At 41.8% G+C, this 10,261-nt stretch overlaps 1 long non-coding RNA gene across 1 annotated transcript; it reads left to right on the forward strand.

Annotated features, from left to right (window-relative positions):
* Positions 1–5,480: 5,480 nt before the first annotated feature.
* LOC117822497 lies at positions 5,481–6,118 on the forward strand. The gene is made up of 2 exons (XR_004633187.1): positions 5,481–5,597; positions 5,733–6,118. It is a non-coding gene; the product is annotated as an uncharacterized LOC117822497 (long non-coding RNA).
* Positions 6,119–10,261: the final 4,143 nt, after the last annotated feature.

The following is a 10,261-nucleotide window of genomic DNA, read 5'->3' on the forward strand; positions in this document are numbered from 1 at the left end:
TTGGGAACCCCTGGACTAAACTACACATAAAGCGTTTGATCGTGTAGTCTACAGTTCACATATATTATGTAACCTTTTCGCAGTAGGAGATGTGGTTATACAATTTTCGGAAAGAATCAATTCTTAAGCCGCTACATTAACCATAACCTTGTGCGTGCATACCACACATGCGCGTGCGTCATATGCATTAATTGTGCTGGTTGTGGCGAGCACCCACGTGTGCCAGCATGAACAATCACTGATTGGCTAACGAACTCCCCCCGCCCCTCCCCCAGCATACAGATGAATGAAATATCGTTGCCATGTTAACCGCCAAAAAAGTAGATGTCAAAATCAAAAACATCTCGCGATGTTACAGTTTCCTCCAGTGAGACTCTGTCTAAAGCCTCAACTATACAGTCCAGTACAAGTAACGAGCGGCAGCAGCCACGAGGGACCGAAGAAGGGCCGGACATTTAAAGCTAGCTGGAAAGTAAATTTTCCATTGAAAACCTATAAAGCTACAAATACAAGGTATTTTGTGAGGTTTGCACTACAGCTAAAAACGTGGGTGCTCGTTCGATCAATACTCTTTAAAAGCGCTTGTAAGAGATGGCTTTTCTAGCTGGACCAAAGCACTGGACAGATTTAAAATCGAATTTGCATCAAGAAGCTGCTAGCGCAGTAGCTGCTGCTAATGCAGGTTTTAATGACAAAACATGCTGTTGGTCAGAGCGGTCATTTTCCGGCGCCTGAAAACTTATCTGCAATCTACAATGGGACAAGCAAGGCTGAACCATGTTGCTTTGCTCAAATTTCACAAGACTTTGACAAGAAAAAAGGACCTGGATATTATTGCAGCCCAATTCATCAAGCATATTGCAGCAAGGAGCAACACTTTCCTCTTTAGCAAGTAACGGCATTGGTGAGTGACTGAATTCAATTTTTGATCCAGCTGTGTGGGCCGGTGTTGATGATGACCGACTTTATTTGGTGGCATATTCTTCAATCGTATGCAGTGTTGTCATAACCTGTCCTATTTTCTTTCCATATATTATGGATCTCTAAAATATTACAGTTAGATTTTTTTTGAATGGGTATATGCAAATTAGGTGGTGTCGGATTTGCCTTTTTCCTAATGCAGCTTTGGTGGCTATTATGACTTTCAGCACCACGGACAGCTCCGCAGCTTCAAGTACGCACAGTATATTCTGCTTGGAGTACGCTGTCTCTGGTGTCAAATTGTGAATGTGTATGCTTTTTGAGCCTCTGGCATTGATTGGGTGGCACTGATTATTTATTGAGAGAGAGCTGGCTCCATTATGACATTGGCTCTGGCCATATCTGTGTGTATGTGTGTGCGCGCGCTCGCGTATATGTGTATCATTACTGTCATTGCTGTTAATTTATTATTATTAATTCATTTTACAAAATATTTCTAGATCTAAAACAAGCTAGCTCAGTCAATCTGTCGTGAGTGACCACTGCAACATGGACTAGCTGCGGACACTTAGAAAAAAAATAATTTGAAAAATATGTCATTTGAAGAATTCTCCTCGAGCATACTGCCCACATCTACGATAAGAACACAACACAGCTCACTGACAGTCCAGGTCGGCAATAACGTCCGAAGTAGTTCTGGTCCCCATTTCTTCATGTAGTGCCTGATAACTTACAGTTTGTCTGACGTGATCTCTTAGCCTAACACCAGGACGTCAAAATGCAATGAATTCATATTACCCTAAAACAGAACTATAATGAGTCATCAATGTTGGTAGCCGAGATCAAACGTTAGCTTTAACAGCCCGTTGATGTACGCGACAGCAAATTCGACAGCATTTAAAGGGGTAACGGTGCTTAATGTGCTTTATTAAGACTTCAGGGCAGGCAATGTTAACGGAATATACAGTTTACACTCTCAATAGAAAATGAAATCTTAACTTTAGCTAACAATCTGCATTAACTGCCGTTATAGAGACCTGAGCGGACGTCCACTTGCCAAAGTTACACAAAACGATACATTTTAAATAAATAACATTATAACTATATCGTTAACCGTTGTACACATAAATGAAACTCATATTTATATCATATTTTACTTACATTTTCGTCTTCGACGCTGCTCCTCCTGAAGTTTCTCTACCGGCACCGGACAGTGAGAATCGAACGTTGAGGAAATGCGCGCGTCCGCGATGCGCGTCCGCATCGGACCCGCTGTTTGACAGTGCGCTGCCTGAAGGCTGACCGGGTCTTCTGCGCATGGCAGAAACGAGCGAGTCCGTCGGGCGAATGTGCTGACTTAAAGGCGGATCCGCCCCGGAGTCTTTTGCTATCTGGGTATTGGTTAGGAGGCTCACACTACGGCTGTGTCCGAAATCACTCACTCATTCCCTACTCCCTACTCACTATATAGTGAATTAGATGTAGTTGACTATAGAGTGCACTCACTCAGCAAAATTAAAACTACATTTCGGACACTACTCGCTCACTGACAGGTCGCTGACAGTGACGTAATCACTGTCGTACAACTATGACGTCGCTCATGTACGGCTGGGGATTTACAGTTAGAAGTTTGATATTAGCAAATATAATTTCTCAAACACTGTAAAACGGCATGGATTTCAGTGATAACTAATATTAAACTTATTATACTCGACAGTATATTTTGTCACAATAATCAAATGTAATAAATAAATGTATTACACATTATTTTAATAAATAAATACCAACAATACTTTCCCGCCACAACCTATTTGTTTGTCGTGCCTGACTTTTACTGTCACTCCGTTTCAAACGTTTTTCCCAAACTTTCCTCACTTCACGGCCGAAAGATGCCTCCTGTGAATATTTCTGCTTTTCTTCTGACTCTTCTTCAACTCATCATGCTTCGAAGAAGAATCAGAGTAAGAAGAGAAAGACAGAGAAGACTGAGACGTGCCGTCGTTGCTATACTAGCAAGACGTAGCCAAACTGTAAGTTAAAAGATGATATTAGTCCGTTTATATTAGATATATTAGATAATGTGGAATTACAGTATGTAATGTCATAATGTCAGACTACACCACCTGCTGGGGAAACTTAGACATGTCACAGTATTGTAGCCACATAAATCTTCTGAGTAATTTTTACATACCTTTTGAACACATAAAATTTCAAAGCATCATATTATGAGAAAATATCTTTATTTTCAGTTCAGACATCAATCTCAGTACTGCCAAGTGAACCGCCATGTTCCAGTTCTGGCCATGTACTTCGATGGCCAAAGTGACCTCCGTCCCGACTTCCGCCTCTCCAGACCCACCATACTCCACCTGATTGAGATCCTGCGCTCACCATCAGACCACGGCTGGGGATTTGATCTGGAGATCCTCGTCTTTCTCTTTTGGTTGGCAAGTGCCACGTCTTATCGGGTGGTTTCACGAGCCTTTGGCATTCCCCGCTCAACAATACATGACATTGTTCACAAAGTTTCAAAGACAGTCATCGGCCTAAAGAACAGGGTCATCTGCTTGCCACCCCAGGATGACCTGGCGAGGATTGGAGCAGGCTTTGAAAACCTGGCAGGATCTGCAGCTTTTAATCATGTTGTTGGCAGCATTGATGGCTGCCACATTAGAATTAAACCGCCAAGTCATGATGCTCAATGTTATTTTAATAGAAAGTTGTTTTATTCTGTTCAGATGCAGGCTGTGTGTGACCACCAGTGTCAATTTTTAGATGTTTTTATTGGGTACCCAGGGTCAGTGCATGATTCGAGGGTTTTAAATAACAGCCCCCTCTTTGTTCAGAGCCTGTACCCACCTGAAGGATACTGTCTTTTGGGTGATGGGGGATACCCCTGTCTGTCACAGCCCATCACCCTGATAACCCCCTACAGGGAGCCTGTGAGAGGGGCAGTGGAAGCCCGGTTTAACCGGCACCATTCAAAGGCCCCTTCAATTATTGAGCGGGCCTTTGGAATCATGAAGGCCAGATGGCGCTCAGTGTTTTTTCAAGGCCCTTGAGGTGAGCCCTGTGTTCTCTGTGGAGGTGGTGGCGTGTTGTGCCATCCTCCACAATTTCTGCCTGAGGGATGGAGACACAATGGAGCCAGTGGAAGAGGCACTGAGGCCGGATGATGTGGACGGCCAGCTTCAGCCTGACTCGCAGTGTGGGGAGCGGCTGCGGGTACGCATGGCTGCTGCCCTTTCAGCCCCGGTGGAAAATCTGCCAGCTCTGGATGATCATGACTATATTTAGGACCAAAATAAGCAAAATTGTTAAGACGTCAATTAATGTAAATAGTTAATTATATATAAGTGTTAATAGTTGTAAATATGTAGTTAGATTTAAGATAGAGCAAAATTGTTAAGACTTCAATTCATGTAAATAGTTAATTATTCATAAGTGTTAATAGTTGTAAATATGTAGTTATTAGTAGTTATCAGTTGTTTATATTTGTTCTTTCTGCTTTGCTAAAAATCTACATACTGTATCAGTTCTTTCAAAATCAGTTCTTTCAAGTTTGTGTTCATGTTAAAGACTGATTTATAAAACATTCGTTTTAAAGTGCAGCTTTTTCATTCATTCATTTTATTACATTTTTTCAACAATCTTTTCTAACACACTCAATAATCTCTCCTCCCTGGCCTCATCTCTGCTTGCTCTCTCTTCTGCCCTTTCTTCAGCCCTCTCCAAAAATGACAGAACTTTGTCCCCAGCACTCCTCTGCCTCTTTGGTGCTGGCCCTGCCTCCTCTGTCCCTCTCTCTGGCTCTCTCTCAGAGTCAGACGGCACTGAATCAGGGGATTCTGGCTGGGACACGAGAGAGTACTGTACATACTGTACATACATACATATATAGATACATAGATACAAACATTTCAAAACAATGATACTTTGGTCCTGTTGTGGTATTTTTCTTCTCAGGTCTCCTCAGTGGGAAAAGTCCAGGTTGGGAGGGACTTTGTCCCAAGAAAAACCTTGATGTTGGAACAAGTAAGTTCTCTGTCTTCTCTTTCCATCGTTCTCTGAAACTCCAAGTCTTCCTCTCCAAGAAATTATTTTTAGCTCTAACTAGGTCTGGTCCAACCTGAAGAAGCCTTACATACCAACTCCATTTTCCTTTTTGCATCACGCTTTGAATTACCATGACCTGGATGACTGAGAACCTTCACACACTTTCTCTTGCTCCTTCTCTTTTACTCTCTCTCTCTCTCTCTCTCTCTCTCTCTCTCTCTCTCTATTTCAGAATTTCTCTCTTTACCTCTGTCTCTGTTTGTCTTTGGTCAGCTTGGGGCTTCAGAATCAAAGAGTGTCCCTGGATAAATTTAAAATAGAGAAAACAAAGTTTCTGTAACACGCTCAAAGGAGTTTTTTAAGATTTAAAATGTGAAAGTGTAGTAAGAAAGAAATGTTAAGAACATGATTAATAAGCTTAGCTTAAATATACAACAGATGCATTTCACCCACTTTTTTCTTTTACATCAGGAAGCCATCAGAGTGCAGGTGACACTATATGGAGGGAAGCTGCACTGTTTAGTGTAGCCATAGGGGCTCAGGTGAGCTTTACTCACCTGAGAGGCAGCCAGAGTCCCTACGGCTATGGACTGAACTCCACAGTCCACACAACCATGGAGGTGGGTTCTGAGTCTGACTGTTGGCCAAACTTCTGTCTTTTTGATAAATACTATTGGCAGTGTGCTAATATATTGTATTAATTATATATTAATTATATATTATATTATTACCCAATTGTAATTTTGTTCCAACAGGAAGCCTGCTCTGAAGAGGAGGTTAATGCTCTGGGAACCATGGAGGCTGAGGGCAGGCCAGGGATGCTGCATCTACTGACAGCAACTGGACAGCACCTCATTTCTGAGGCATTGTGGAGGGAGTTGGAGGCTCATTTTAAGGAGCTGCCATTTTATTTAAGGATCATTTTGAGGGGAGGGGTAAATTACAGAGGCGGAGGTGTTGGGGAGGAAGGGGGAGGAAGCAGAAGGAGAGGACAAAGGTAAAATAAGGGCCCAGTAGAGGGAGAATTCGTTGTTTTTTAAAATGTTTAATGTATTTGTTTAGTTTATAGTTATTTGAGTTGCATTCATCAGTTTTGGTTATTTCTTGTTATTTGTTCATTAAATTCTTTGTTATTCATTTACAGTGCTTTTGTTATGCTTTAAAACAACAAACTAACTTAATATAGATTGTTTTTAAATCAATTATTTCATTACAAAATAGAGTTTTTATCAATAATGAACGATGTGCGTGAATGATGAACGATGTGCGTGAATGATGAACGATGTGCGTGCGCAAATGATGAATGATGTGCGCGCCAATGATGAATGATGTGCACGCGCCAATGATGAATGATGTGCGCTCAAATGATGAATGATGTGCACGCGCCAATGATGAATGATGTGCGCTCAAATGATGAATGATCTGCACGCGCCAATGATGAATGATGTGCACGCGCCAATGATGAATGATGTGCGCGCGCCAATGATGAATGATGTGCGCTCAAATGATGAATGATCTGCACGCGCCAATGATGAATGATGTGTGCGCGCCAATGATGAATGATGTGCGCGCGCCAATGATGAATGATGTGCACGCGCCAATGATGAATGATGTGAGCGCAAATGATGAATGATGTGCGCGCCAATGATGAATGATGTGTGCGCGCCAATGATGAATGATGTGTGCTGAAATGATGAATGATGTGCCCTAGAATAATGAATGATGAATGATGAACGCGAGCGAACGATACGCGCACAAGAATGATGAACGATGAGTAGAGGGATTTTTCTGTAATGCAAAGTGTGTTGTTTCATTGTTGTTTATGATGAATGATGTGTGCGCGCCAATGATGAATGATGTGAGCGCGCCAATGATGAATGATGTGCGCGCGCCAATGATGAATGATCTGCACGCGCCAATGATGAATGATGTGTGCGCGCCAATGATGAATGATGTGCGCGCGCCAATGATGAATGATCTGCACGCGCCAATGATGAATGATGTGCGCGCGCCAATGATGAATGATGTGCGCTCAAATGATGAATGATCTGCACGCGCCAATGATGAATGATGTGTGCGCGCCAATGATGAATGATGTGCGCGCGCCAATGATGAATGATGTGCGCTCAAATGATGAATGATCTGCACGCGCCAATGATGAATGATGTGTGCGCGCCAATGATGAATGATGTGCGCGCGCCAATAATGAATGATGTGTGCGCGCCAATGATGAATGATGTGCGCGCGCCAATGATGAATGATGTGCGCGCGCCAATGATGAATGATGTGCGCGCGCCAATGATGAATGATGTGCGCGCGCCAATAATGAATAATGTGTGCGCGCCAATGATGAATGATGTGCGCGCGCCAATGATGAATGATGTGCGCGCGCCAATGATGAATGATGTGTGCGCGCCAATGATGAATGATGTGCGCGCGCCAATGATGAATGATGTGTGCGCGCCAATGATGAATGATGTGAGCGCGCCAATGATGATGTGAGCGCAAATGATGAATGATGTGCGCGCGCCAATGATGAATGATGTGCGCTCAAATGATGAATGATCTGCACGCGCCAATGATGAATGATGTGTGCGCGCCAATGATGAATGATGTGCGCGCGCCAATAATGAATGATGTGTGCGCGCCAATGATGAATGATGTGCGCGCGCCAATGATGAATGATGTGCGCGCGCCAATGATGAATGATGTGTGCGCGCCAATGATGAATGATGTGCGCGCGCCAATAATGAATGATGTGTGCGCGCCAATGATGAATGATGTGTGCGCGCCAATGATGAATGATGTGCGCGCGCCAATGATGAATGATGTGCGCGCGCCAATGATGAATGATGTGTGCGCGCCAATGATGAATGATGTGTGCGCGCCAATGATGAATGATGTGCGCGCGCCAATGATGAATGATGTGTGCGCGCCAATGATGAATGATGTGAGCGCGCCAATGATGAATGATGTGAGCGCAAATGATGAATGATGTGCGCGCCAATGATGAATGATGTGTGCGCGCCAATGATGAATGATGTGTGCGCGCCAATGATGAATGATGTGTGCTGAAATGATGAATGATGCGCCCTAGAATAATGAATGATGAACGCGAGCGAACGATACGCGCACAAGAATGATGAACGATGAGTAGAGGGATTTTTCTGTAATGCAAAGTGTGTTGTTTCATTGTTGTTTACATTTTGAATGTAATTGTTTAATTTATAGTTATTTCAGTTGTATTCATCAGTTATTTGTTCAATAGATTGTTTATTAATTTACAGTGCTTTTGTTATGTTTTGAAAAAACAAATTGACTTTATTCAGATTTTTCTTTAATTAAATCATTTCATTGCAAATAAACAGTATTTAAGCATAGACTGTAAATAAAAATGGACAGCGTTGCTCCGCCTCTTCCCGTTGTACAGTTCTGAAGCCAAAAAATCCCGCTCCTGGGCGCAGCCATTGTGCAGCCAGAGCCTGTGAAGCCACTGTAATAAGCTCCGCCCTACAGCGTAACGTCACAAGACGCTGTGTGCCCTTTGAAGTTTCGTTCTACAGCGGCTGTGAATCAAAGGAAACCCGGAAGTAAAACCCCGTTTTTAAACTCTAATAACTAACGAAAAAGAAACTTTTCAGAAAAAAGAGGCCTTGAACACAAAACAGTCAAATACTAACTACATATCCCCACAGCATACGGATGTGAGAAACATTCGTACCATGTGTATTTATTTTTTTAGTTTGACTGCTCCCCCATTCAAATGAATGGGGGAGATGGATTTTTTGACTTATACTGCAGCCAGCCACCAGGGGGCAGACACACTGCTGAAAGCCTCACCACCAGGGCCGTGTCCAGCACGCTTGTATTTAACAGGTTCAAAAAAGTACATAGGTAGAACATGAGACGCTCAAATGAATGAATTAATTTTGTATGGTCATATTGTGTTATTTTAAATGTTGAAAACAGGGTGTATGGCCATTTCCACACACAGGTCTGCATTTTATCAATTTGAGCGTGGGTGGAGGATACGCTCAAATCCCACGCCAGGTCTCACTTCGTGTACGCAAGTTTTCATGTCAGTGTGGAGCACGGTGCAGCAAAGAAAATCTGACTGTTGGCCAAACTTCTGTCTTTTTGATAAATACTATTGTCAGTGTGCTAATATATTATATTAATTATATATTATATTAATTATATATTATATTATATTATATTATATTATATTATATTATTACCCAATTGTAATTTTGTTCCAACAGGAAGCCTGCTCTGAAGAGGAGGTTAACGCTCTGGGAACCTTGGAGGCTGAGGGCAGACCAGGGATGCTGCATCTACTGACAGCAACTGGACAGGACCTCATTTTAAGGAGCTGACATTTTATTTAAGGATCATTTTGAGGGGAGGGGTAAATTACAGAGGTGGAGGTGGTGGGGAGGAAGGGGGAGGAAGCAGAAGGAGAGGACAAAAGTAAGGGAGAGGGGAAGGACAGGGGCGAGGAATAAAATAAGGGCCCAGTAGAGGGAGAATTCGTTGTTTTTGAAATGTTTAATGTATTTGTTTAGTTTATAGTTATTTGAGTTGCATTCATCAGTTTTGGTTATTTCTTGTTATTTGTTCATTAAATTCTTTGTTATTAATTTACAGTGCTTTTGTTATGCTTTAAAACAACAAACTAACTTAATATAGATTGTTTTTAAATCAATTATTTCATTACAAAATAGAGTTTTTATCAATGATGAACGATGTGCACAAATGATGAACGATGTGCGTGTGCCAATGATAAACTTTACGCGTACGCGAATGATGAAAGATAAGCGCGTGAATGATGAACGTGAGTGAACGATACGCGCACGAGAATGATGAACGATGAGTAGAGGGATTTTTCTGTAATGCAAAGTGTGTTGTTTCATTGTTGTTTACATTTTGAATGTAATTGTTTCATTTATAGTTATTTCAGTTGTATTCATCAGTTATTTGTTCAATAGATTGTTTATTAATTTACAGTGCTTTTGTTATGTTTTGAAAAAACTAATTAACTTTATTCAGATTTTTCTTGAATTAAATCATTTCATTGCAAAATAAACAGTATTTAACAGGTTCAAAAAAGTACATAGGTAGAACATGAGACGCTCAAATGAATTAATTATTTTTGTATGGTCATATTGTGTTATTTTAAATGTTGAATACGGGGTGTATGACCATTTCCACGCACAGGTCTGCATTTATCAATTTGAGCGTGGGTGGAGGATACGCTCAAATCCCACGCCAGGTCTCACTTCGT

Source organism: Notolabrus celidotus, chromosome 1 (assembly GCF_009762535.1).
Source record: "Notolabrus celidotus isolate fNotCel1 chromosome 1, fNotCel1.pri, whole genome shotgun sequence".
Taxonomy (NCBI): domain Eukaryota; kingdom Metazoa; phylum Chordata; class Actinopteri; order Labriformes; family Labridae; genus Notolabrus; species Notolabrus celidotus.